The 23,669-nt window shown below is 45.3% G+C and overlaps 1 protein-coding gene across 6 annotated transcripts in view; it reads right to left on the bottom strand.

Annotated features, from left to right (window-relative positions):
• Positions 1-23,669, bottom strand: part of bcor (BCL6 corepressor) — a 381,173-nt gene that overhangs the window by 155,326 nt on the left and 202,178 nt on the right. The window contains exon 2 of one of the 6 annotated variants that reach the window (XM_038802126.1): positions 23,326-23,380. The exons of the other annotated variants lie outside the window; for them this stretch is intronic. The gene's annotated coding sequence lies outside the window, so the exon portion shown is untranslated. The remainder of the gene's footprint in view (positions 1-23,325; positions 23,381-23,669) is intronic. 6 annotated transcript variants of the gene reach the window in all.

Here is a 23,669-nt window from a genome sequence, read left to right as displayed (position 1 = left end):
GAAAGCACAACAGCGCCTATACTTCCTCAGGAAACTAAGGAAATTCGGCATGTCCACATTAACCCTTACCAACTTTTACAGATGTACTATAGAAAGCATCCTATCGGGCTGCATCACAGCCTGGTATGGCAACTGCTCGGCCCAGGACCACAAGGAACTTCAGAGAGTCGTGAATACCGCCCAGTCCATCACACGAACCTGCCTCCCATCCATGGACTCCATCTACACCTCCCGCTGCAGGGGGAAAGCGGGCAGCATAATCAAGGATCCCTCCCACCCGGTTTACTCACTTTTCCAACTTCTTCCATCGGGCAGGAGATTCAGAAGTCTGAGAACACGCACGACCAGACTCAAAAACAGCTTCTTCCCCACTGTCACCAGACTCCTAAATGACCCTCTTATTGACTCACTTCATTAACACTACACCCTGTATGCTTCAACCGATGCCAATGCTTATGTAGTTACATTGTATATCTTGTGTTGCCCTATTATGTATTCTCATGTATTTTCTTGAATTTTGTTTAATTCCCTTTTCTTCCATGTACGGAATGATCTGTTGAGCTGCTTGCAGAAAAATACTTTTCACTGTACCTCGGTACACGTGACAATAAACAAATCCAATCCAATCCAATCCAATCCCCTTACTGATTAAAAATATATCTGTCTCAGCCTTGAAAATATTTAATAACCCAACCTCTACAGACCTCTGAGATAAAGAATCCTACAGATTCACTACCCTCCAAGAGAATAAATTCTTCCCGCTCTGTCTTAAGTGGGCGACTCCTTACACTGAGTTTATGCCCTCTGGTCTTAGACTCTCCCACAAAAGTAATCAACCTCTCAACATCTACCCTGTCAAGCCCCCCAAGAACCCTATGTGCCTCAATGAGGTCTCTTAACCAAATCCATAGCCTAATACACCGCAATCATCCTGAAAGGTAGGGACAATCTAAAATAACTACTCTTCATGGCAAAATAACCCCTCCCCCAACATACACCTTACACATCAGTAAATCTAAATAAAATAAACAAATGGATTGCCTTACTTTCAAAATCAAAGCCATCTGCTCAACATTCAACCATCTATTATTCTCTTCACAACTACATAATCATGGCATTTTCTCCACATTTTCACGCACTGATCCACTCTTCTTAAAACCGCTGTCCTGTCTTCCAGTCCATGAAAACTACCCTTGGGTCTCTCTTTCCTGGCATAAATTATAGAATCCCTACAGTGCAGAAGGAGGCCATTTGGCGCATCTAGTCGGCACCAACCCTTAGATAGAGCAATCTACCCGTGTTCAATTCCCCGCGCTACCCAGTCACCCCACGTAACTGTTGGACACCAAGGAGCAATTTAGCATGGCCAATCCACCTAATCTGCACATCTTTGGACTGTGGGAGGAAACTGGAGCACCCAGAGGAAATCCACGGGGAGAAAGTGCAAACTCCGCAGTCATCTAAGGGTGCAATTGAACCTGGGTCCCTGGCGCTGTGAGGCAGCAGTGCTAACCACTGTGCCACCGTGCACTTCCAAATATACACTTACCTTTCCGAGCATTCCTGCTTTGAGTTCTTCCAATCCAATTTTCAACTTGCCCAAAAAGCAAACACCAACTTGTTTAAAGTCACCAATGTCATCCTGTGTGACTACGAATAAAGCTTGCATTCTCTCCTAGTCTTCTTCGACCTCTATGTTCCATGTTCTTCCTAGTCTATGTCAGCAGCACTGCTCTCTCACTGTTCTATTTTGATTTCTCCTAACGTTGTACCTTCTGAAACAGTTTTTCCTCCTATGTTCAGTCATTTTTGGTGAGCCCTACAGGCCTAGCTTTTGACTTCTCCTGTTCATTTGCATATTACTCCATGGCAATATCATTGGCAAACATGGGTCACGTTCCATATATGTATCCAACTCTATTACCTAATGATCTTTGGTTCTTGGCAATGTAGAGGAGCAGAGAGATCTTGGGGTCTATGTTCATAGATCTTTGAAAGTTGCCACTCAAGTGGATACAGCTGTGAAGAAGGCCTATGGTGTGCTAGCATTCATTAGCAGAGGGATTGAATTTAAGAGCCGTGAGGTGATGATGCAGCTGTAAAAAACCTTGGTAAGGCCACATTTGGAGTACTGTGTGCAGTTCTGGTCACCTCATTTTAGGAAGGATGTGGAAGTTTTGGAAAAGATGCAAAGGAGATTTACCAGGATGTTGCCTGGAATGGAGAGTAGGTCTTACGAGGAAAGGTTGAGGGTGCTAGGCCTTTTCTCATTAGAACGGAGAAGGATGAGGGGCAACTTGATAGAGGTTTATAAGGTGATCAGGGGAATAGATAGAGTAGACAGTCAGAGACCTTTTTCCCCGGGTGGAACAAACCATTACAAGGGGACATAAATTTAAGGTAAATGGTGGAAGATATAGGGGGGATGTCAGAGGTAGGTTCTTTACTCAGAGAGTAGTGGGGGCATGGAATGCACTGCCTGTGGAAGTAGTTGAGTCAGAAACGTTAGGGACCTTCAAGCGGCTATTGGATAGGTACATGGATTATGGTAGAATAATGGAGTGTAGATTAATTTGTTCTTAAGGGCAGCACGGTAGCATTGTGGATAGCACAATTGCTTCACAGCTCCAGGGTCCCAGGTTTGATTTCGGCTTGGGTCACTGTCTGTGTGGAGTCTGCACATCCTCCCCGTGTGTGCGTGGGTTTCCTCCGGGTGCTCCGGTTTCCTCCCACAGTCCAAAGATGTGCAGGTTGGGTGGATTGGCCATGCTAAATTGCCCTTAGTGTCCAAAATTCTATGATCTATGATTAACCGAGGACAAAGGTTCGGCACAACATCGTGGGCCGAAGGGCCTGTTCTGTGCTGTATTTCTCTATGTTCTATGATCACTGACACAGGTGCTGAGGTTGCACTACACAGCTGCCTGGCCAACATCAAATGCCATACCTATTGATCGTTTCCATTTTTTACATGAAGTCCTGGATAAGTTGTGACATCCTACAGGTCAACATCAAGAAGGTCAGTATGGTGGCACAGTGGTTAGCACTGCTGCCTCACGGCATTGAGGTCCGGGGTTTGATTCTGGCCCCAGGGTTACTGTCTATGAGGAGTTTGCACATTCTCCCTGTGTTTGCTTGGGTCGCACATCCACAACCCAAAGATGCGCAGGCTAGCTGGATTGGCCACGCTAAATTACCCCTTAATTGGAAAAATAAAATAATTGGGTACTCTAAATCTATAAAAACAAATGGTCAACATCAAGAAAACCAACATCTTTCAAATACTTATGTGTTTCTCCATAGTTCATCACTCACAGGCTGTGCCTTGGTGGTACGCAACTTGAATGTTCTGGTCTCCCGAGAGTCTCTGTACACTTTTGGCCTGAACCTGATTTTAGTAGCTTCAGACCTTAACAATAACTCTTAACTATAGCCTGTGTTTTCTTTAAGATGGCACAGTCTGGGGAAACAGGATATGGGATGGAGACCTTCTGTTAGAACACAGGTGGGGGAAAATTCTACACCTTTATTTTTCTTATGTCTTTTCATGCTCAGCAGAGCCACCCACTCCCTTCCAATTTACCAGGTTGTCTATATTTGCTCTCCACAGATGATGCTTGACCAGCTAAGCATTTGCAGCATTTTCTGCTTTTCATGTTGTCTAATAATGTTGTATGTCAATGTAAGTATGCTGTAGGTCAATGGTACTGTATCCTTTTTCTTAGTTTATCCCTTACATTTGTTCTGAATGAATCAAAATGGTTGTTTGGCTTTGATTTTTTTTTCCTGTTCTGATGAAAAGTTGACCCACAGATGCAGTTTCCAACATTTCTTTCTTTTCGTTTCAGATTTTCAGCATTTACAAATGCTTGCTTTGTAATCAATTAATATGGATTTCTTAAGGTCCAAATCCTTCTGCAGAAAGTCCCACACACCGATCACAACCATTGTGCCAGTGAATCACTTCAAGATCCTGGACTTCACTTGAAGTCTTCCATGGCCTTACTCCATACTATTTGGGTAGCCATTCAAGGCAACCCTTACCTCCAGACTCTCAGTTTCTTCCATTTTTAAACTACCACGCCTCTTCTCTCTGGCACTCTCCCAACATTTCACTGCCGTCCCACTTTTCTCTTGGCTTTTTAAAATCCATTTTTACCATACTGCTTTTTAAAAAACAAATTTAGAGTACCCAATTAATCTTTTCCAATTAAGGGGCAATTTTGCGTGTTCAATCCACCTACCTTGCACATCTTTGGGTTGTGGGGGCGAAACCCACGCAAACACGGGGAGAATGTGCAAACTCCACACGGACAGTGACCCAGAGCCAGGATCGAACCTGGGACCTCAGCGCTGTGAGACTGCAGTGCTAACCTACTGAGCCACCGTGCTGCCCGTCCATACTGCTCTTTAACCCCTGCTCCAACATCCTTTTACTTCGGGGAAGCACTCTGGTCCCTTGAGTCATGGATTCATGTTTGCACACAAAACTGGAGTGCCTAGTCCATGCGGATTCTTCAATGTTGCTTGTTACACTGAGACAAGTCCTTTATGTCTCTCATCAGACAGAAATAAACAATTATGTTGGCATGGTGAAGTAGTGCAGAGAGATTTGCTGGTGCTGTGACAAACATTCATCCCTCAGCTAAAACCAACAGAGCAGATTAACCAGTTATTTGCCTCATTTACTGTTTGTGGGAGCCTTGTGTGAACATGAACACCCACCCTTGCTGACAAAACAGCAGTGACATCACTTCAAAGTAATTAATTGATTCTGAAGAACGTGGTGCTTCCTGAGGATGTAAAATACACTTTATTCATGCAATATATGTTTCTGCTGCTTGGGTGTGCAAGTGTGAAGTGTTGAGATATCAGTTTACCTGAGCAGCATTACATCAATGTGTGACACAAAAACCGTTTTCTAAACCATACCTGGAGTTGTGATTGAAATCTTCAAGCAAGCACAGGGTGTTACCTCCATTTCTATGGCATAACTATGAATTAGCTTTCAGGCTCGACCTCACAACAACACTTTCACTGAGTTCAAAAGTCATGGGTTCCAGATCCACTCCAGAAGCTTGAACAGATCATTCAGATGGACATTTCAGGGCACTTGGGGGGGGGGGGGGGGTCTGTTAGCTCAGTTGGCTGGAGGGCTGGTGCCAACAGCGTGGGTTCAATTCCCATATGGGCCGAGGTTCTCCATGAAGTGATGACCCTCAGGTAAAATCACCACCGGTCAGTTCTCTCGCTCTCTCTCAAAAGAGAAAGCAGCCTATGGTCCGCGGGGACTGTGGCGATTTCATTTAATTTCAGTGCAGTGTCGGAGGTGCCATCTTTCAGGTGAGACATTAAACTGAGATATAGTTTGTCCTTTGGGATGAGAGTGAAAGATCCAATGACACTGTCAGAAGAACGAGGATATCCCACTGAATCCTGGCCAGTGTTTAGCCTTCAACTAACATATTATCTCGTCATGATCTCTTCGCAATTTGTGGGGCCTTGCAATGTGCAGATTGGCTGCCTGGTTTACCTACAGCACTTTAACAAAATACTTTCATGACTGGAAGGTGCTTTCAGACGTGCGGGGGGAGGGGGGTAGTGAAAGGTGCTGTAAAATGCAACTCCTTTCCTTTTATCTGAAACAAGTATTCGCCTGAGCAACCCCCCCCCGCCCCCAATGATCGGATCTTATTACAACTATTACCATCGTGAGCCCCCGCAACCAATATCCTTGAGCACTCATGGTAAAGGTGTAGGTAGCCAAGCGGGGATTAAAGTACTGCAGATAATAAATATATTGTGCAGTGTGCGCTGTTTTCTGTTCCAGCGGAAGCGTAGGCAGGAATCTGGTTCAAAATCTAGACAGCGAGTTTACCGTGGTGACGTTGACTCTAAAAAATCAACAGCCCATCACAAAACGGCTGGGGAGGAAAATAAATATCCAAATCACATGGTATGCAATCGAATCAGTCCCATACATGAGACTAATTATGGCACAGATACAACAGCCTCGGCGCTGTCCACGCGTGTGCTACACCCCATATTAACTAAACTCCCAAATGATGTGGATAGAATAGATTTGCAGGAGCACAATGAGTAATGGCGTGTCAGCAGGTAGAGGGAGCGCTTCACAGTCACGGCTTGATGGTCGCCTGGGACAGTGAGCGTTGCCAAGCCTCCCGCACCGCACACACACAATGTCACCGTGAGGGCAGCGATCGCCAACAGCAAGCTCGCCTAGTCCCAATATCCAGCCCTGCAATGCAATTGACAAAGTTGAATGGCACAATCGTCGATGGAACGCTTGATCTCGCCCCCCGCCCTCCGTGGAAGCTGCACAATAAATAATGGAAGAGACCAAACACGAGGCTTGACCACCGGCTGGAATAATGATCAGGAGACTAGATGCAGCGAAATCTTCAAAACAAAAAATGAAACAGCTGCAATTTTTACAATAAACAACACCTTGAGACAGATCGAAGGAGAAAACGTAGTTCTTTTGAAGACAGGGATATCAATCCTATTGTTCTCCGCTACACATCGCCCAGGTCGATAATAAAGGAACTTTTACTTTACCTACACACTGCATCCCCTCCACCACCACCACCGTTTATTTAAAGATGCATTTTTTTTAAAGCATTCTGTCCACAAAAAGCTGCCCAGTGATAGAAGTGTTTTGCATTGCAGAAAGCTCAAAGTGCACGGTTTAATAAACTACAGACTGGATTAATAAACCCCGGTGCTGTCCGCAAAAAGTGCCCAATGAACATGAGTGACCAGGGCTAGTAACTGCATTCATAGAACAGTTTATTGTTCGATTCTAACAATCCCCTCTCTGCACCGAGGTTGCGAGTCCTTTCCAAAAATAAAAGTCACATATAATCACAAAATCCATACTTAAAGGGTCATAACTATTCCTCCTGCAATTAAGTAGTGCAATTTATCAATTCGTCCTGAGTGGGAGTGAGTGCAAATGTACCAAATTAAGAAGATGTGAAAGCAGTAAATACGTTGCCAATAATAGCAACAGATGATACTTCAGGTCGCCCCCAACTAAAATGTAAAATTACTCAAGGGATATGAGTAATTAAAGCTTGTAGGTTTTATTTCTGCACAAGGTTAGTATCGGAGGAAAATCATCAAAGATCCAATGGAAAAGCTGTGGAAAACAGATCTGTCAGCGCGTTTACCTTTCGTAGCAGACAGTTTTTAAGAGAAGCGATCTGTCATGGTTCCGGGAAAAATGGCAGCTAATAAAGCCAGTAAAATTCATGTAATATTAATATTCAAAAAATATTTCTTAAAGAAAATTAGGTTGCGGTAGGTTGTATGGAAGCTGATCGATCAATTGGCAGATTAAATTAATCAACTGACGGATTTGGTTTTAAATCGGACCCATCATCAAAAAGGAAGCAGGAAGGGGTTAACGGAGTGGAAATAGGTCAGAGAGTCATGCCGAACAGCGTCGCTGCTGAAGGCGAAGGTCTCCTGAATAAATGCATTATACAAGAGCCACAACTTCCTGGTACTCGCGACACAGCTCGTCCGGCGCATGCCACTTCACAGCAAGCGGATTGAGGCAAAGTATTTCCTGCTTCCCAGCTCAGACGTTCAGTATATTGAACTGCAGCGATGGTGGGGGATGGGCTGCTCTCCGCCCCAACCCCCTCCCCTTCCCCACCATCCCACCCCCTCCATCCACACTCCACCCCAACTTGGATTTACACACCAAACCTACATCAGCGCCTTCTGGGCGCCTCAGCCTGGTCGCAATTTTGTTTTAAAAACAAAAAAAGAGTTTTACTGTGCCAAAATAAAAACACCCAAGTTTCACCTCAGACGCCTCAAGTCTGAAACTCTGAAACTGACGAGCGAGCACGGTCGCCTCGCGAACTCAAAGCAGGCGTCACGTACACACACCAATGAAAAGTGACACCGTCTGACAAGAAGAGACCGACAGTTTAAAACATCTTCACCATATTTTCCTTTCTCGGCACCCAAAGGTTTTAAGTTGCTGCAACCAGAGGAAAATATTCTCGACCACTCCTCCACCTACCCGCGACGTCACAGGCAGGCAGTGTCGAGCGGATGCTATCTCTCCACCTTGACTATCTGCTCACACATCTATCTCCACACTGCCGCTTATATCCTGCCACACACACAGACGCACACGTTAACTACTCCGAGGTCTACGAGACCCTGAATGGCTTCAGATTAACAACGCAGCGACCCATTTTTATTTGTGAAATACAGTACCGGCAGCATTTTTCTTTCTGGGTCATCTTGGGAGTCGCTGTTAATACTAAAAAAAAATACATTCATAATTTCGCCCAGTTTAAATGTCACCGTAGTTGATTTTTCAAAAACTGACCACGGATACATTCATCTCGGATATCTATTCAATTCTTGCGATCCTAATTTGTGCCGGACACTTTTGAACCATTTAGTTTTCTACGTTAGAAAAAACAAAAAAGACTGCAGGAAATTAAATGTCAGAAATGCGCAAACTAACACACACACACACACATACGAAGTGCACCCTCCCCACCCAACACTTTAAGGTCAGTCTTATCTACAGCTCAGGGCTCGGCCAAAGCTGCATGCTGGTGATCAACATGATGAAGTAAAACAGCGCAGAAATACAGGAGGCGGTCATTCGGCCCGTCGCGCCTGTCCCGGGCTCTATGATAGAGCGATCCAACCAGTCACTCGTTTTGACTTTTACAAAGGGTCATCTGGACTCCAAACGTTAGCTCTTGTCTCTCCCTACAGATGCTGCTGGACCTGCTGAGGTTTTCCAGCATTTCTCTTGGGTGCCAACTAGTCACTCCCCTGCTCTACCCTATATCGATCGTGCTAGAATCTGGTCACCGGCACAGATGACAACACATTGGATGACATCAGGGTGGCTGTGTTGTTGGCCATTCTTTGACTGAGGGCACATATGTCACAGGACCAATCCTGGATGGTCTGCCCTCGAATTCAAGTGCAGCACAGTGGATTGATCATCAAATTACGCTCGTTGTGCCAACTCCACGAAAATATTTATGCGTTTCAGGAGAACGTGGAAATACTGTTTATTCAGCTTCCAGTTTTCTTCATTTTTAATCGCTCCTGAAGGGATTGATTTATGCTGGGAGATGACCCTAAAGGTGCCAGCAGCTTTCCATCGCTTACCCCTTGTATGCTAGCTTGGACAGTGATTGCCAACAAGCGATGATGCATCTCTGCAGTTTAATTCACGTCCATACAGCTGTACTTTCTAATACAGCACTCATAAGCAGTGGGAGCCCAAAGTGACTTCTCCGTTTAATAGTCCAGTTGATGCTGGTCCAAACTTAAGGCAGTTTTATGTTGCTCAACAGTGTGATCAACAACAGATTTTCAAAAATTAAATGTCAGGGTGTAGATATTAGAGGCCAATATTTATTGTCCATCCCGAGGATCCATATCAGAGCAGTGGGAGTCATTCAAGGGCGGCACAGTAGCACAGTGGTTAGCACTGATGCTTTAAAGCACCAGGGTCCCTGTTTTGATTCCCAACTTTGGTCACTGTCTGTGCAGAATCTGCATGTTCTCCCTGTGTCGCGAGGGTTTCCTCCGGGTGCTCCAGTTTCCTCCCACAAGTCCCGAAAGATATACTTGTGAGGTGAATTGCACATTCTGAATTCTCCTTCAGTGTACCCAAACAGGGACCGGAGTGTGGCGACTAGGGGACTTTCACAGTAACTTCATTGCAGTGTTAATGTAAGCCTGCTTGTGACAGTAATAAAGATTATTAAAAAAGAAATAGAGAGGGAACAGGGACAACCTGTTCTCATAAACATAAAGGATGGGTCCGAAAAACTTTGTACGTCAAAGGCACAGTGGTTAGCACTGCTGCCTCAGTGCCAGGGACCTGGGTTTGATTCCGACATTGGGTGACTAAGTGAGGTGCTTTTTAAAAATTAGGAGAGCGAACAGGGGCACGGAAAAACAACGACGGGCAAAATAAAGGAAAACCCATGGTGTTTTATAAATAGATTAAGGGCAAGAGGGTAACCAAGGAAAGAATAAGGTCCATTAGGGACCAAATGGCAATCTGTGCGTGGAGCTGAAAGACATAGGTGAGATACTAAATTAATATTTTGCATTTGTACTCACTATGGAGAAAGACAATGTGGGTATAGAAAGTAGGGAGTGGGCTGTGATGTGTAATTGAACTGATTAAACATTGGGAGGGAGGAGTTTTTAGTGGGTTTAAATTGAATAAATTGGTTTGATTCCGACATTGGGTGACTAAGTGAGGTGCTTTTTAAAAATTAGGAGAGCGAACAGGGGCACGGAAAAACAATGACGGGCAAAATAAAGGAAAACCCATGGTGTTTTATAAATAGATTAAGGGCAAGAGAGTAACCAAGGAAAGAATAAGGTCCATTAGGGACCAAATGGCAATCTGTGCGTGGAGCTGAAAGACATAGATGAGATACTAAATTAATATTTTGCATTTGTACTCACTATGGAGAAAGACAATGTGGGTATAGAAAGTAGGGAGTGGGCTGTGATGTGTAATTGAACTGATTAAACATTGGGAGGGAGGAGTTTTTAGTGGGTTTAAATTGGATAAATACCCAGGCCCAGATGAGATGCATCCTGAACTGCTGCGTGATGAGATAGCAGGGACTCTGACGCTAATTTTCAAATTCTCTTTGGTCACAGATAAGGTGCGGACTGGAGGACAGCTAATGTGGCATCATTATTCAAGAAGGGAAATAGGGGGGAAAAAGATAATTACATGTCTGTGAATCAAGCATCAGTGGTAGGAAAATCATTGGAAAAAATTCTGAGGTGCAGAATTAATCTCCACTTGGAGAAGCAAAGATTAATCAAGGATAGGCAGTTTGGCTTTGTCAGGGGGAAATCATGTCTAAAAAAATGAATTTTTCAAGGAGGTGACTAGGTGTACACATGAGGGCAGTGCAGTTGGTGTAGTCTACATGGACTTCAGGAAGACTTTTGACAAGATCCTACATGGGAGGTTGATCAAGAAGGTAAGAGCCCGGGGGTGGCCTGCTGACGCAGTGGCCCCGGATCTCTGTCCATGTAGAGTTTGCACATTCTCCCTACAACTGCGTGGATCTCACCCCCAGACAGCGCCGGCCCTAGGGTTGCTGGCGCCCCGGGGAAGCTGAACTTCGGCGCCCTTCGGGGGGGGGCTCCATTCACCGGGGGGGGGGGGGGGGGTACATGATCGGGACCCACCGATCGGCGGGCCTCCTTTCTTCCACCGGCGAGCCTGGATCCATCCGCCATGTTTGTGCGGGGCGGCCTGGGGGTGGGCAGCCACCGCGCATGCGCTGGTTGGCACCGGCCCAACTGCGCATGGACGGGACCCGAGTCTTTTACGCGGCGCCGGGTCTCTGACGCCGGTCACGCACTCCTTGATGGCGCCCCCTAGCACATGGAGCCCCGGGCGACTGCCCGAGTTGCCGGTACCTTGAGCCGGCCCTGCCCCCAGAACCCAAAGATGTGCAGGGTAGGTGGATTGGTCACGCTAAATTGCCCCTTAATTGGAAACCTTTTTTAAAAAAGGTAAGAGCCCATGGGATCAAAAGCAGTTTGGCAAATTAGTTCCAAAATTCACTTAGTGGCAGAGGAGACGGTGATGGTTGAAGTTTATTTGTGCGTCTGGAAGTCTGTGTCCAGTGGTTCCACAGGGATCAGTACGGGTCCCTTGCTGTTTGTAGTGTACACTAATGATCTAGACGTGAATGTAAGGGTATGATCAGCAAGTTTGCAATTGGCACAAAAATTGTTGGTGTGGTAAATAGGGAGGCGGAAAGCCTTCAATTACAGGATGGTGTGGCAGCATGGTAGTGCAGTGGGTTAGCACTGTGGCCTCACAGCACCGAGGTCCCAGGTTCGATCCCAGCTCTGGATCACTGTCCATGTGGAGTTTGCACATTCTCCCTTTGTTTGCGTGGGTTCGCCCCCACAACCCAAAGATATGCAGGGTAGGTGGATTGGCCACACTAAATTGCCCCTCAATTGGATAAAAATGAATTAGGTACTCTAAATTTATTTTAAAAAAAGAAGCATTTAGATGAGCACTTGAAATTCTTTATGACTGTGACTGTAGGAGGAGATGGGCGTTTTTGAGCCACTGTAGTCCATGGTTATAGTAGCTTGGCACAACGAATCATGTTGTTGCAGAGTCACAAATAAAAAGATCCAGCATAGGAGGAGGACATTCAGCTCATTTTGCCTGTGAGGACTCGTTGAGAAAGTAGTCCAATTAGCCTTATTTCCTTGCCACGCTGGCCCCCATACATGGGTCGATGGATAAGGTGGAGTGATAGCTAGAGGCCCAAGGAGCGACGATCTGGGAAGTGGAACATAGAACAGTACAGCACAGAATAGGCCCTTCGGCCCTCGATGTTGTGCCGACCAATGATCACCCTATTCAAACCCACGTATCCAGCCTATACCCGTAACCCAAGAACACCCCCCCTTAACCTTACTTTTTAGGACACTACAGGCAATTTAGCATAGCCAATCCACCTAACCCGCACATCTTTGGACTGTGGGAGGAAACCGGAGCACCCGGAGGAAACCCACGCACACACGGGGAGGACGTGCAGACTCCGCACAGACAGTGACCCAGCCGGGAATCGAACCTGGGACCCTGGAGCTGTGAAGCATTTATGCTAACCACCATGCTACCGCGCTGCCCACTGCTACCGCGCTGCGGTCACTGAGCAAGACGAATGGATCGCTTCACTTGAGCCCCAAATAACGAGGTTGCCATCAACCCAAAAGGTACTGAATCGTCGGGCTACCAGAGGGCACAGAAGGTAGGAGCCCAGCCAAGTTCATGTCAAGAATGCTTGGGAAGCTAGTTGGAGAGGAGGGCTTCACTAAGCCCCCAGGTAGTCATCAGCAGGGTAAACAAATACCAAGACAAAGAACATATCCAGAGTTGGGCTAGGTCTTGCAAATGAGAAGAACACACCATCCGTGCCTACCAGGACATAGGGGCTGGCCTGGCAGAGCAGAGTTCAATGGGGCCAAAGCAGCACTCTTCAAATACAAAATGCAATTCAGCATGCAATACCTAGCGAGACTCTGGGTCACTGACAAGGACAGAGATAATTTCTTCAACACGCCTAAGGAGGCAAATTATTTCATGCTAAGGCAAAAACTGAACAAGATGGCACAAAATCATGGACCTCTATGAATAATTGTTATTATTATTCTGTTGTAGGGTGTATACATCGTCTGTGGGAGTGTTTTGCTTCTTTTATCTTTCTATATTCTTTGGTTTGTTTGTTTCTCTGTGGTCTTTGCCCTGATTACTGGGTAACTGTTTGAGATTTAATTTGTGATTGTCTAGTGGGGAATCAACACATGCATTGTCACTGCAAACTATCTTACAGGGTTAATGGGATATCGGGGGTTTGGGCTCCAGGGCAATACCCGGCCCGCAGTGGGGCAAGACCAGGGGCACGAGGAGGGGGCTGTACTCCTCCTTGGCCATCAAGGCCGGCCCTCTGCAATCTCCAAACAGGGCGACACTAAATCGGGAAGGTGAAGATTTGGGGGAGGTGTTACCAAACCTGTAGGTAAACGGGAGTAACGCAAAGGGAGGGCTCCCGAGAGGGGACTCCTGAGGGCAGATGTGGGGGGGCTGGACTTGAAGGGCAGGGGAGGCCAGTAGAGGCGAGGATAGATTGCACGGTCGAAGGTGATGTGGGGGGCGGAAGAGAGGGTAAAACGCTGGTCACACAGACTGCACAAGGATATGGGTGGAAAGAGGGAGGTGGCGGTGACCTTCTTGGATGGGCCAAGAACAAAGGCATGCAGGGAGATGTCCATGAGGCAAACATGGCTGGCCCCAAAGGAGAGCAGGGATGGACAGAAACCACCCCATCGTCGGGATAGTCACCTGGAACGTAAGGGGACTTAACGGCCCAGTCAAAAGATCCTGTGTTTTCGCCCACCTAAAAAGCCCGAGGGTCGATGTAATCTTTCTCCAGGAGATGCACTTAAAGACCAGCTGAGGGTAAGGAAGAGCTAGGTGGGACAGGCATATCAGGTGAGCTTCAACACAAGGGCAAGGGCGGTGGCAATTCTATTTAACAAACCTTCACATCGACCAACATTGTGACGGACCCCCAGGGCGGTACATAATGGTGAGTTGGGTCCTGGAAAGGAGCCCCGGTGGTATTGGTGAACGTGTATGCTCCAAACTGGGACAATGCTGAGTTCATCAAGACAATGGCAGGGCGAAACGGTGGTGCAGTGGTTAGCATTGCTGCCTCATGGTGCCGAGGAGAGGGGTTCGATCCTGGCCCCGTGTCAGAATCTGTGTGGAGTTTGCACATTCTCCCAGTGTCAGCGTGGGTCTCACCCCTCAACCCAAAGATTGCTCCTTAAATTGCTCCTTAATTTGAAAATCTTTTTAAAAAGACAATGGCAGAGATCCTCAATCTTGACTCCCACCAACTGATAATGGGGTGAGACTTTCAGTGTCCCAGATCCGAAGTCTAGCCCCAAATCAGGGGGGAAAAAAAGGAATGGCTAAGGAACTGACCACCTTCATGGATCGGGGGAAAGGTGGTAGGGGGTGGATCCTTGGAAGTTCAGCCACCCGAGGGAGAAGTTCTCCCGCATCCACAAGGCCTATTCCCAAATAGACTTCTTTGTGGTGGGGAAATCAGATCTTCCAGGGGTAGTAGGGACGGAATACTCGGCAATAGTTATCTCAGCCCATGCACCACACTACGTGGATGTGAGGTTGGAGAAGGGTTGGACACAGCCCTCCTCGCCAACAAGGCTTTTTGCGGAAGGATGACCCTAGCCAGCGACAGGTAACTAAGCTGCAACCAAAAAGGAGAGGTCTCTCCCTCCATATTCTGGGACCGTAAGAAGTCTTACAACACCAGGTTAAAGTCCAACAGGTTTGTTTCAAACACGAGCTTTCGGAGCACGGCTCCTTCTTCAGGTGAAAGGAGCCGTGCTCCGAAAGCTCGTGTTTGAAACAAACCTGTTGGACTTTAACCTGGTGTTGTAAGACTTCTTACTGTGCTCACCCCAGTCCAACGCCGGCATCTCCACATCATGGCATATTCTGGGAGGCACTGAAGGCAATGATTGGAGGGAGATAATAGCCTACAGGGCTCAGAGAGACAGGGAAGAGAAGGCAGCCAGGCAGTGGCTGATCGACTCCGTACTGGAGGCCCTGACCATGGATCTGCTATTGGAGAGGAAACGATTACAAATGGAATTCAACCTGCTCTCCACTGGGAAAGCAGTGAGTCAGCTCCGCCGGACATGGGTGACCTTCTACAAACATGGTGACAGGGCCAGCCACCTATTGGCAGACCAGCTGAGGAAACAGGTAGTCGCACGAGAGATAGCACAGATCATGGACAAGTAGAGACGGGTGGTTATGGCTCCAGAGGACATCAATGCAGAGTTTGTAACCTTCTACCGGGGACAGTACAACTCCAGACCCCTGGAGGGGGACTTGAAGATGAAGCAGTTCCTGAATGGACTATCAAACTCAGATTAGCGGAGTGGTGGATAGGCATTCACAGAGGAGACAGGGAACATATCGTCCCACTCTATGCAGATGACCTGCTGCTCTATGTTTCCAACCCCCTTGCCAGTAGGGAAACATAGTGGAACTCCTGAGGGAATTTGGAGATTTCTCAGGATACAAATTAAACCCAAGCAAGGGTGAAATCTACCCGATGAACCCCCAGGGGGAGGAGTAGAGCGGAGAAAGCTGCCGTTCAAACTGGCCCAAACCAAGTTCAGATACCTGGGGATCCAGATAGTCCACAACTGGACCCGTCTTTACAAGTGGAACCTGTCTAACCTGGTGGAGGATGGGAAAGGGCACCACTCTCCCTGGTGGGAGAGTACAGATGACAAAGATGAACGTTCTGCCAAGGTTCCTCTCCGTGTTCAGATCACTCCTGATCTTCATCCACAAATCCTTCTTCGCTAAGGTAGACAAACTAATCTAGGCCTTTGCATGGGCGGGAAAGAACTCCACGATCCGAAGAACCATCCTGCAGAGGGCAGCGCTCCGGGTGGGGGGGGGGGGGGGGGGGGGGGGGGGTGCTTGGCATTGCCAAGCCTCCTGTACTAATACTGCGCAAGAAATGTGGAAAGTGTGTAGATGGAAGAGGATTCCTTTGCATGGACATCCCTGTGGGCATTGGTCTCCACCCCACTCCCATTACCCCTGGCCAAGTACTCGATGAGCCCGGTGGTAGTTTCACTGAAAGCATAGAACCAGCTTAGGCATCATTTCAAGCTAAGAGACATTTCTGTCTCAGCTTCTATCTGTAAAAACCACAGATTCATCCCAGCCAGAATGGATGTCACATATAAAGCCTGGAGAAGGGAGGAAGGTGTGTGGAAGGTCAGCAACTTATACATAGATGGCAGAGTGGTAAGCCTGGAGGAACTAACAGAGAGTCTCCAGCTCCCGAAAGGGAATGAGCTCCAGATATGGGACGTCATCCACAAGGAGGCCCCTTTGTTCTCCCAGTTACCCAGGCACACTCTGTTAGACAGACTGATTTCACAGAACGAGTTAGGAAAGGGAAAGTGTGAGGACATATACGGAGGTTAGGGCCCCACTGGACAAAATGAGAGAGATGGGAGGAAAAACTAGGCCTCGAGCTAAAGAGAGGACTCTGGAGCGAGATCTTGCACAGAGTAAATTCCACCTCCTCATGCGCGAGGCTGAGCTTGATGCAACTGAAGATGGTGCACAGGGCATACCTGACCAGGACGCCCATGAGCGAGTCTTCCCAGGAGTGGACGACAACTGTGAGCGATGCCAGAGAGATCCAGCAAACCATGCCCACTGTTTCTGGTTCTGCCCAAGACTGATCAGATTCTGGACCATATTCTTCGAGGTCATGTCCAGGGACGTGGGGTTAAGATGGAGCCATGCCCATTGGTGGCAGTCTTCGGGGTGTCAGAAGAGACAGAACTCTTGGGGGGAGGGTGGCCAAAGTCCTGGCCTTCGCCTCCCTGATAGTCCGGCAATGATTCCTATTCAGATGCAGATCAGCAGCACCACCTAAGGCCTCAGACTGGCTGGCCATCCTGGCGGAATTCCTGGGGCCAGAAAGGATCAAATTTGCCATCAGAGTATCGGAGGAAGGGTTCCACTCCAGGCAGACGTAGCTCACCGCACGCGGGGGGGGGGGGTTGAGCATTCACACTACTAGGAAACAACAAATTATTTGCTCTACACCGGTTGCACAGGTGCTGACAAGCTGTATCATTATCATGTCCTGCAACTTGTTGAATAAAAATATATATAATTTTTTTAATTGAAAGCTGCTATTGAATCTGTCTCCACCACCTTTACAGTATATCCCAGACCAGAACAGCTCACTGTAATTTTTTTTTAGCCCCGATTGGTTTGATGGTCTTCCCTGGAAGACATTAATGTTGAGTTAAATGACAAGTAAAAGTTTTTTTTTATTACAATCTATGGTCACTGTTACTGATACCAGTTTTTGTATTTCCATATTATTTTCAACTTCAAACTATCAAAGATATTTTGAACTCATTAATTCAAATTTCTGGATTTCGGGACCGTAAATATCCACACTATCATACCCTCAGGCAATACTTCTCTTGCCCTCCTGGACAGAATCAAGAAAAGGTTCCATTGTCAATGTTACATCTTCCTAATCTAGCACATTCTTTTCCAAGATCTTAAAATCATGGCAGTCAACATCAACCGTAGTTCTCACTTCCTTCCACATTCTTGTCCTTACTTCCTGATTTAGCCATTTCTTTTACTCCCTTCAATCTCAATAGTTTTAAATTTAATCTTGGTTTTCAATCAAAACAAAAAATACAGTTATTGCCATTTATAATAGGCATTATGGCAGTGTTGGCTATTAATAAATCAAATTCAAATTATTAAGCATTCAAATTTTTAATAATTTCTTTATATTTCTCAGAACAAAAGCATCACCTCTGCAAATATATTGCAATATATATATATATATCACAGTGTTACACAAGCCTGCATCAGTGATTTTCTGGGAATTCCATGGCACCATGGTGAGTTAGCAGTATAACTGGGCTGACCTCTGAAAATGATGTACTAAACTCCTGTTGTCATCCTTATTAAAAATTCACTCAGGGGATATGGACATTGCTGGCTGGGCCACCATTTATCGCCGTCCCTAATTGCCCTCGAACTGAGTGGCTCACTAAGCCATTTAAGAGTCAACCACATTGCTGTGGATCTGGAGTCAAATACAAGCCAGACCAGATAAGGATGGCAGATTTCCTTCCTTAAAGAACATTAGCGAACCAGATTTTGTTTGTGACAAGCAACAATGCGTTCACGGTCATCATAGGTCTAATTTTTTTAAATTCCAGAGTTTTATTGAATTCAAATTTGACCACCTGCCATGGTGGGATTTGTACCCGAGTCTACAGGTCCCTAGAATATTTCCCTGGGTGTCTAGATTACTAGTGCAGTGGCAATATCGCTATGTCATCACCTCCCCTATAATGTTCACTGGTGGCATGTATCTCAGTATTTTGGCCTGCTGACAAGACCAGCTTCTCTGTTGAGACTGGAGATTTTGTACCAGAATTAGCCTAGTATAATTGTAAGTCTCTAGGTACTCATGCACTGCTATTCTATTTACTTCTGAACAAAAAAAGAGATGAGTCAACAGAATGGCAATAGGCTTCCAGTGCCAATCTATGCATGCTGCTATTTACCATTTCAACGGGCACATGTAAGTAGAATAACTGGCCTCCACAACTCCAGATTCAGTAATAGTCCTGCACTGCATTAGTCCATATACAGCAGGGGCAGGAGTTATATTGGATCTAAATCAGCACTCATCTACAATCAGACTTGTGAGTTGAGTCTTGTTTGAGTGGGATTGATATTGAATGCATAAATTGACCCAGATATCAACTGACCTCACATGTGATTTGACCTCTGAAACACAATCGAACCATGGCAGTAATCAGTTCCTGGTTTAGTGCCAGCCTAATACAAATAAATGATTTTATACATACATATTTATACTGTTAAAGTTTTCTTGTGAACCACTCCACTTGTATCTTTCAATGTAAATGAAACAATTGTTAAAATTCATTGAAACTTTTTCCTGAAGACATTGACTTCCTTACTAGGATGTAATTCCCCAAATGGTTGCTGCCCTCTATTATCTTATATAAGTGATTATTATTCATCAGTGAGGTTAGATGATGAATACTGGCACATTACCCAAAATGTAGAGGTCATCATGACCAAGGCTGATCAATTGCTCACCCACATGCACGCACTTACAAGTGGAGTTGTTCAGTAGTGACTGGAACAGGAAACCTTGGTAAATTTCCTAACCCTAACATTGGAATTATGTGCCCAATTATAATAGCCTACCCTCTACCCCAGGAAGACATCGGTTCAACTCAATTCAGGTTAGAACATGTTTAATCCCTTGCCTATCTGATCCAGAGGTGGCAATTGTATTTTTTTATTCATTTAAGTGATGTGGGCTTCGCTGGCTAAGCCAGCATTTATTGCCCATACCTAACCGGCCTTGAGAAAGTGGTATGCTGCCTTCTTGAACTGCTGCAGTCCATGTGGTGTAGGTATACCCACAGTGCTGATAAGGAAGGAGATCCAGGATCTTGACCCAGTGGCAGTGAAAGGGTGGGTGCCCTTGCCCTTCTAGATGGTAATGGTTGTGGGTTTGGAAACTGCTGTTTAAGGAGCCTTGGTGAGTTCCTGCAGTGTATCTTGAAGATGGTACACACTGCTGCTACCGTGAGCTGGTGGTGGAGGGAGTGAATGTTTGTGGATAGAGTGCCAATCAAGCAGGCTGCTTTGTGTCTTGGATGTTGTCAAGCTTCGAGTGTTGTTGGAGCTGCACTTATCCAGGAGTATTCCATCACCCTCCTGACTTGTGCCTTTAGGAAATCAGGAGGTGAGTTACTCACCACAGGATTCCTAGCCTCTGACCTATTCTTGTAGTCCCAATATTTATATGGCTAGTCCAGTTAAGTTTCCAGTCAATGGTAACTCACAGCATGATGATATGTTCATAAACCATCCAAAGAGCCCAAGTGGGGCATTTTAAATATGAAAAAGTAAAAGTTGCCATTGTCCCAGAGGACCATAGACTGCTTTCCCCTTTGAGAAAGAGCCAACTGGTGGTGATTTAACTTGAGGGTCACCATACATCAGGCAGGGGGCAAGGTTGAGAAGGTGGGGCCTTCACAGATAACCTTTAAACTTAATCAGAATGGCTATAACAAGTTGTGGGTGGGGCGGGTTGGTGGTTTGTAGTTGATTGAATAACCAGGACTAGTTTCTTATAATTACAGCTTTAAATTGAGGGGTGGTAGATATAGGACAGATGTCAGAGGCAGTTTCTTTACTTAGAGAGTAGTAGGGGTGTGGCACGCCCTGCCTGCAACAGTAGTAGACTCGCCAACTTTAAGGGCATTTAAGTGGTCACTTGATAGACATATGGATGAAAATGGAATAGTGTAGGTCAGATAGGCTTCAGATGGTTTCACAGGTCGGCGCAACATCGAGGGCCGAAGGGCCCGTACTGCGCTGTAATGTTCTATACATCTCTAATAAGCTGGTATTCGATACATTAGCCTGTGGAATGGGAAGTAAACTATCTGGGATGTTGTTCACACTGCTGAAATACAATTGCTAGATTTAACAATAAAACTTCAACTGACACTATTTGTGGACATGGCTTATCCTTATTTTACCTTCCGACTAAGCATACAGGTGTACAATGAGAAATAAAGCATGTACTAGACTACTCCAAATAATGGTAGGGGAAGAACAAGTATCACAACTAGTTCAGGGCACAAAGTACATCCCTTCAAAATTGATTGAGAACCAAAAGGAAGTTACAGTGGCAATCTTAATGGATGAGGAAATAAAAGAAGAGAAATTAAATAGAGAAGTGATTGCACAAACATTTGCATGTGCTAGGAATCATGTAGTCCGTACATTTGACTGGCAAATATAACATTTATTGCAAGAATAATAACTCATTCAGGCATTATATTAACTTCCTCTATTAATGTCAATTCAACGTATGTTGAGTGGCCTGGATATATTGACATTTACTAATTGCACACCAATATTCACTCTCACAGTGCTATATATAGATTTCCAATAATCTTTTCAACAGATTTTCAGAAAACTAAAGATTACTCTATTATTGTATCAATATGAAGTATGCGTTCGGGAGATCTGTCTACTCCGATCTGATAATATTGTAGGAAGATGCCAATGGTTTACAGTATAATTTTATTCAACATTGTGATTTCTGTATGACCAACTACAGAGCAATAAGTGGTCAGCTTTTAGTATTTCTAAATTTGCGCCTGAAATTTCCCTTTAATTGCATTATTTTGTGGACGCTTATTCCCATTGTCAATCTACTTTCAGCAAACCCAATAGTGGGGTTAGAAACATAAATAATTCCTCAGCAATTTGCACATGCCTGACACATCCATCACAGAAAGATTGTAATCACTGGACTTAGATCCATTTCACATTTAATAATTACAATCTTTTCTGTTTGCTCATCAATTTTCTTTGTACATTGAACTGTTAAAATAACTAGGTAGACAGCACTATATACTAATGAACAATATATTGGCCTCAAAATGCTAGAAGTCCATGGCTATGTGGCTACTGTTCCTATGAGGCTAATGCCAATGCCATTAAAGGGTACATGGTAAGGAGATCAAGAATTTTTCCACAAAAAATTAACATTTTAAATATCTGGATGATTAGTAACATAGGATCCCTCAACCACATATTTTAATGGTCAGCTCAAGTGCAGCATAGACTGACAGCAAAGAAGGATTGCTCCAACTTTTATCAGCTGGGAATGGGGTACAACACGGAATTCTGGATAATTACTTTTGACTACACCTCTTGATAATACCTCATGGAATGTGCACTTTTATGAACAGCATTTGGTTCCTATAATGTGCCCTACAGGTTATTAAATGGCCTATAGTTACTGTGTTAGGCTCACAAATTAAACTTGGATACCAAAGGGTCATGCTTTAGAGTCACCATTTGTTGATGTGCTAATTTAGTCTCTTCTGAAGTGAAAAAAAACAAATGGCTTATGCAATGGATTGCAGAGCTACTGCTCAGTGATCCACACAGATACGGGAGAAAGTGCAAACTCCACACAGACACTCTTTTTTTAATATAAATTTAGAGTAGCCAATTATTTTTTTCCAATTAAGGGGCAATTTAGCGTGGCCTACACATCTATGGGTTGTGAGGGCGAAACCCACAAACACGGGGAGAATGTGCAAACTCCACAAGATCAGTGACCCAGAGCCGGGAGCAAACCTGGGACCTTGGCGCCGTGAGGCAGCAGTGCTAACCACTGTGCTGTCCTTACATTAACACAGTTGACCACACCATCTTCTTCCATAGCTCAGCTGGATCAGACTGTTCGAACTTAGTCCACTCACATCTGTGCAGCAGAAACCAGAGAATTGCCTGCAATTGCTTCTGTTCTGTACTATTCCTTCTGGAATAGCCCAAACATCTACATGTTTCTGATTGATGAGGTCATCGTAAAACACCTCAATTTCCAAATGCACATTGATATCACCCAGCTTTATAGCTCACCAAAAATTCTCAATTAATTAACTGTTTGTTTGTCACATTACTCATCAATCTCCAGTATTGGATGAGAAGATACTTCCTTAAACTAAACTTTTGTTAGACCGAAGCCATCATCTTCAGTCTCTGCCACAGATTGAGGCTGAACCAAATGGTTTGTAACCATGATGTCATGTTTTATCCAAGATGAGTTGTTTACATATCCAGCCCATCACAAAAACAGCAAAATTCTATCTCTTTCACATTGCCCAGCTGCCTACCTGCACAAGGTCATTTATCACTGAACTCCTCATCTATGCCTTGATTATTCCAATGCCGTCCTGACCGGCCTCCAACTTTCAACCCTCCGAAAGGAGTTCGACAAAAACTCTGATGCCCTATCCTAATTCACATCAAGCCACATTCGCCCATCAGTACTGTGCTTGATGACCTACGAGGGTTCGTAGCCTAGCAATGCCACCATTTTTAAAGTTGTGTTCAAACTCTCCATGGGATCATCCCTCCCTACCTCGGTAACTTCCATTCACTTTATAAGATCTCTGGCCCTCAAATTCTGCCATTTCGCCCATCCTCATTTATAATCACACCACCATTGGCAACCATGTCTTCTTGTGCCTTGGCTCTGAACTTTGGAAATCCCTCACCTTGCCAGCTCGTTCTCCTCGTTGACCCAAGAAGAAAAATCCTCAAGTTCCATCCCTGATGAGGAACAAGTGAAACAACATTGTTGGTAATGTTTTCCCCGGACATTAATTTCATACCTGTGATGTGGTAAAGGGTTGAAAATCGATACCTAGTATTGGACAGAAGTGTATAATGTTCGCAGGTTTATGAAATGACACATTTAGATCGCAGGGCCACTTCTACTGGAAACTATCTTACGATGTGCCAGGGTTACTGATGCCTCTGGCATTCATTCCTGCTCAGTGTTGAGAGCAGAACCGCAGCACTGAAGGAATTGGATATGCACAATCTTTCTTCAAAATTG

The sequence above is a fragment of the Scyliorhinus canicula genome, chromosome 7 (assembly GCF_902713615.1).
Source record: "Scyliorhinus canicula chromosome 7, sScyCan1.1, whole genome shotgun sequence".
NCBI classification, from domain to species: domain Eukaryota; kingdom Metazoa; phylum Chordata; class Chondrichthyes; order Carcharhiniformes; family Scyliorhinidae; genus Scyliorhinus; species Scyliorhinus canicula.
This window is presented reverse-complemented; position numbering and strand designations above follow the sequence as displayed.